The sequence below is a fragment of the Pimephales promelas genome, chromosome 6 (assembly GCF_988280905.1).
Source record: "Pimephales promelas chromosome 6, fPimPro1.hap1.1, whole genome shotgun sequence".
NCBI classification, from domain to species: domain Eukaryota; kingdom Metazoa; phylum Chordata; class Actinopteri; order Cypriniformes; family Leuciscidae; genus Pimephales; species Pimephales promelas.
The window spans coordinates 38,976,464-38,982,070 of record NC_142774.1 but is presented as its reverse complement, the minus strand read 5'-3'; the positions used below and the strand labels follow the sequence as shown (position 1 = coordinate 38,982,070).

The following is a 5,607-nucleotide window of genomic DNA, read 5'->3' as shown; positions in this document are numbered from 1 at the left end:
AAAACTGCTTCTACGGGGCCATAACACAAGCTACAAGGTAATGGAGCATTTTATACATTGTCGTGTTTCTTTAGAAATAAATAAACTACAAATGGGGTCTTCAAACGCCTCAGATGTAAAGTTATTCGCTGTCAAAATGAATGGGAGTCAATGGGAATGCTAACGCAAGTGAAGTTCTGCTAGAAGATGGCAACTCCCGCGAGGCTTCAACTTCCGGTCGATGGATTACCCCCTTGGCGAATACGCCTCATTCGCTCGTCAAGTTTGCGCGAATTGAGCGTCTGGCGCATTAAGCGCGTTACGCGCAAAGGATTTAGTTAGTGCTATTTGTGCATTTCCACGTTGACGCGAATTCGCATCTGCCGCCCGAGTTGAAAAATCTGAACTTTGCAGTCTATTCGCGCCGCGTTAACCAATCAGGAGCCTAGCTGCTTGCTCACGTGGTGAAGGATCTGGATCCTGCAATAAATTATTTTGTAATATGACTAAATGCCTGGTGTGGTTCAAATGCACAAAAAGCATTTTATCACTTAAAACTTTATTTCAATATACGAGACGATATAACGATATATGTTATTTGATCCATTTCTAGATTATATAAAATATTATTATGATGTAAGGACAACCAACATACATGAAAAAAGTTTGATTTTAATTTAGATGAATGGATGAACAGACAGACAGATAGAATGATGGATGGATAGATAGATGTATGGGGGGACGAACAGGCAGCCCATTCTCACCCCCAAGGCGTCACTTAACTGACGCCTTGGGAAGCATTTGGACATGCTTCAATATCTGACGCTTTAGGCGCCCTTTAGCGTCAGTTAGATGACGCCCTAGGCCGCGTGTACCCTACCCCCACCCCACCCCACACCTAAACCTAACCGCGTCCAACAGACGCTTTCCTTTAGCGTCAGTTAGATGACGCCGTAGGATCGCTACATGTAAGTGACGCTAAAGGGCGCCTAAAACGTCAAATATTTAAGCATGGTCAAAGGTGACGCCTTGGGGTGAGAATGCGTTGGAACAGATCGATTGATAGATGGGGGGACGAATGGATGGACAGACAGATAGAAGAACAATGGATAGATTGATAGACGGTAGAGAGAGAGAGAGGTAGATGTATGGATATTATATATTTTTTGTAAAAAAAAATGTATAGACTTAATATCATGTCATTTATCATTTCAAGTTAATGTATCTTGATTTAAGAATATTTCATATTTGTACTGTAAAACAAGACAAAAGTACAGGGCAGGAAGTGCAGTGTGAAAAATAGAGCGAGTTACCCTACATGTGCATGAATCCCAGACTGAGACTGAGCAGATCCTGGAGCTTCAGGACCACTGAGATGTGAGAGGAAAAACAGAGATCCCTCACACCTCCAACTTGCCCTTCACCGTTGAATCCAACAAGAATCAGCCGCCTGGCATTCGGCTATCACTCAGGCTTCTCCTCACCCACCTCTACACACATCCTTCCATTTATTTGCACTCCCACATGTCCTCCTCTCCCTAGATGTGTTCTGTGCTGTTGTACCAGAGCAGATTGACATCCATAATGGGCGGTCTTGGCACAGCTCTGGCTCAGGAGGAAACGCATTAAGTGTGGCGAAACGGTGAGTAAAATATGGGATGCTCACATGTTAATCAAGGGATATTTGCTGAGACTGGATTAGAAATTTCATTCAGTATTTTCTTTCGCACAAAGGTTGTTCAGAATGCTTTAGTGCAGGTGTTTCTCCTACAAACCCTAAGGAGAAATAAAGATAGACCCAAATGAGTCAATAGATGGCATACTGTACGAGTGCAAAGCAATCCCAGGTGAAAAAGACGTTGTATTAAATGTATTAAAAATATATTTGAAATACAAATAGTGTGTTTATAATACATTTGTATTTACAACATGCTTATTTAAAGTGTACTAAAAATGTATTTTATTGCATTTTAGTATATTTTTAAAAAGTATACTAGAAGTACATTGGTAATAAATATATATTTAATTACACTTTTAAGAAATATACTATAGAAAAGCATACTTTTAATGTATTTATAAAAAGTATATTAGTAATATATTGGTAATAAATGTATGCTTTATTATATTTTTAATAAATATGCTAATGATAATTATACTTTAAATGTATTTCTAAAAAGTATATTAGAAGTACATTGGTAATAAATATATGTTTAAATACACTTTTAAGAAATACACTATAGAAAAGCATACTTTTAATGTATTTCTAAAAAAGTATATTATTAGTACATTGGTAATAAATGTGTGCTTAATTATATTTTTAATAAATATGCTAATGACAATCATGCTTTAAATATGCTTCTAAAAAGTGTACTAGAAGTACATTGGTATTTAATTACATTTTTAAGAAATATGCTAAATACAAACATATTTTAATTATATTTAAAAATGTTTAACTAGAAACGCAATGATAATAAATATACACTTAATTACACTTTTAGAAATATGCTAAAAACAAACATAGTTTTAGTGAAGTTTTAGTGTATTTACAGAAAGCATTCTTGTTGCTAAATTAAAGTATTTTTGTGTTCACTTCAAGTTTAAAAATTCAAGTCCCTTTAATTCCCTTCCTAACATGAAGGCAATTAAACATGTATCGAAATTAATTGTATATTTCTACAAAGACTAGAAGTAGCACTTTAATTATAAATATGTGCTCAGTTAAGCTTTTAAGAAATATACCAAAAACTACCACACTTTTTGTAATACTACCAACACTTAACTCAATGCATATGTATTTCACACTTTATATTATGTGTTTTAGGTTTAACATTTTTAAATTAATTTGTTATAATTATGAAAAGCACTAAAATTTGACTAACAAGTAATGCACTTCTATACTTCTGCATTAATTAATCAAATAGTCTTTTCCACAAAACAAGTGAATACCAGTACTTGCACACATCAACATAAAAGATCAGGTGTAGCCTACATACTAGAAAAACAAAATTAATTTCTTAAAGCTTGACTCTTACATTTGTTTAGCCAAAATGAATAAAAAAAACTTGTTATAAAGCATGTTATGTTTATATTAACAGAGTTGTTTCTTTTTTGTGGATGTTAGTTAATATTTCCAGTTGCATTCATTTGGACCAATCAGAGCCAATCTTTTCAAAACAAGCTTGCCGGCAATTGTCCAATCACACACTGCCATTTGAACTTACATGTTGGGTGGGGCGCGGACAACGGATACTGACTGTCTGTGGTATAGCTTCGGATATTTCAACAGAAATCATGTATTTTCCAAATTTTGCTTTTTTATTTCACTGACTCGGACCTAGTGAATGTGGATAGCACCGATCTAATATTGAGAGAACACACGAGCAGATTACCAGGTCGTCAGCTCCCGCGAACAATTTAGCAGTGAAGAGGACAACGCAGAGCTGCGCCGCCACGACATGGACAGAGCAAGATACTGCCAGAAAAGATCTTACTTCTTGATGGTAAGTTTATTAGTTTAAGTGATTAGTGTAATTGGCTTTATTCTCACTTTGAGTTTAGAAAATATTTTCAGAAGTTGATGACGATGTTCTGTGCGTGATTACTGGCGTTTCTGTTGATTTGACACTAAAGCGAGTTAATCCATTGACGTCTATCAACTTAATTGTTATAGATCTAGACAGTGACATAATACAACTATAAAAACATTGCACACTGTGTTTTCAGAAAAAAGGTTATTAATGGTGATTACATGACAGGCTTGATTGTCCCTAAGTAACTTCTTGTGTTTTAAATATTATAATATATTTTAAGCTCTAATAAAACTTTCACATTTGTGATATTTAATTCATAGTAAAATCTAATTAATTATTAGTAGGCTGTCAGTTTTCATGTCAATTCGATAAATAAATTAAGTTGTAATCACCAACTATAAGCTTTCATAAAACCAATTATTAAATATCTTGCACTGAGAAATTAAAACGATGTTAAATAATGAAATGAGAGTTTTTATATTTAATATTTAGCCTAACCAAGGAATTTGCACATTGCAAAGACATTTTTTTATATTAAACCTAACCGTGAGTAGATGAGGTCAAGTCGATAAGTAGTAGTTGATCCTCTTGATTTGTAACTTTTTGTTGGTGAAAAACAACAAAAACAGTCAATAGTGTGTCATGTAGCAGCTAAGTAGCTAAGTGACCTATTATATATTAACACGTATTTGAAAAATTGCGTCCCCCGCATGAATATGTATTTTGCCTGATTATGCATTGAATTATGCAATCGCATAATCGTGTTTTTCTCGAGGGACTGATTTATATGATTTTATGTGTGGTATTCAGCTTTTTTACATTTAATCAAGTCGTTATCAGCTGTCACCAACTTGTAACTTTCAATAGAACGTTTTCTCTTTATTAATAATGAATAATTACTTTAATAATAGGGTGGAAGTTACAGTAATGGTTCATTAAATATGTTTTACCATTTAAACAAAATACAAATTATATATGAAGAACACAAACTAGTGTTTGTTCTGCCCTAACTTTGTATAACATGCAACTTTATTTTTTCTTGTAGAGCTTCCAGGGATATTAGAATCTCTCAAAGAGGCCCTGGAGTCCATGAAACGAGGTTCATTCAGCTCAAGCCCAAGATCATCTGAGCTGTGTCTTCCTGAAACCTCAGAAATGGTAAGAAAATTCTTTATGATAAAGAAAAATCCTATTTGTTATAATAATTATATCTGACTTTTTGTGCATTAATACTTCAGTAAGTGTTCTGAATTAAGTAACAAAGTGACAGCTTTTTATTAGAATTATAAATGAACAAGTTTATACTAATGCTTGTTTTTTTTTATTCTTTCCAGATTTCCCTCGGTGGTTCTGATGTCCCCAAAAGAGTCTATGGCAGACTGAACAAGTCACGAACTTCTCTTTTTACTCACGACTTGGCCACTTTACTTTTTGCTATTGTATTTCACTTTGTTTGACTTAAAGGATTAGTTCACTTAAAAAAAAAAAACTTTTGCTGATAACTTACCTACCCCCATGACAAGATATCCATGTCATTCTTTCTTCAGTTGAAAAGAAATTAAGGTTTTTGATGAAAACATTTCAGGATTTTCTCCATATGGACTTCATTGGGAACCAAACGGTTCAAGGTCCAAAAGGCAGTTTCTGTGCAAACTGTTCAAAGGGCTTTAAACGATTCCAGACGATGAATAAGGGTCTTATCAAGCGAAACGATCGGTCATTTAAAAAAAAAAAAACAACGTTTAAGTTTTATAAGCTCAAATGGTCGCCTTGCTCTGTTCTGTTATGCATGTTCATAACTCTCCTATTCCAACTCGTTCATCAAAATTAACAAATCTTTTTCTGAGTCATTAGGTTCATTCAACGAACGAAATGAATGAATTGACTTGAAAAAAGATTTGTCAGGGCTGCCAACTCTCAAGCATTCAGCACAAGACTCTCGCAATTGAGCAATTCTCATGCTTTCACGACAAATTGACTGTTAGCCATTGGACCTTGAACCGTTTTGTTCCCAGTGAAGTCCATTATATGGAGAAAAATCCTGGAATGTTTTCATCAAAAACCTTAATTCCTTTTCGACTGAAGAAAGAAAGACATG

At 34.3% G+C, this 5,607-nt stretch overlaps 1 long non-coding RNA gene across 1 annotated transcript; it reads left to right on the top strand.

Annotated features, from left to right (window-relative positions):
* The first annotated feature begins 3,227 nt into the window (after positions 1 to 3,227).
* LOC148978778 (uncharacterized) lies at positions 3,228 to 5,033 on the top strand. The gene is made up of 3 exons (XR_016168946.1): positions 3,228 to 3,479; positions 4,555 to 4,667; positions 4,844 to 5,033. It is a non-coding gene; the product is annotated as an uncharacterized LOC148978778 (long non-coding RNA).
* The last annotated feature ends 574 nt before the right edge of the window (positions 5,034 to 5,607 follow it).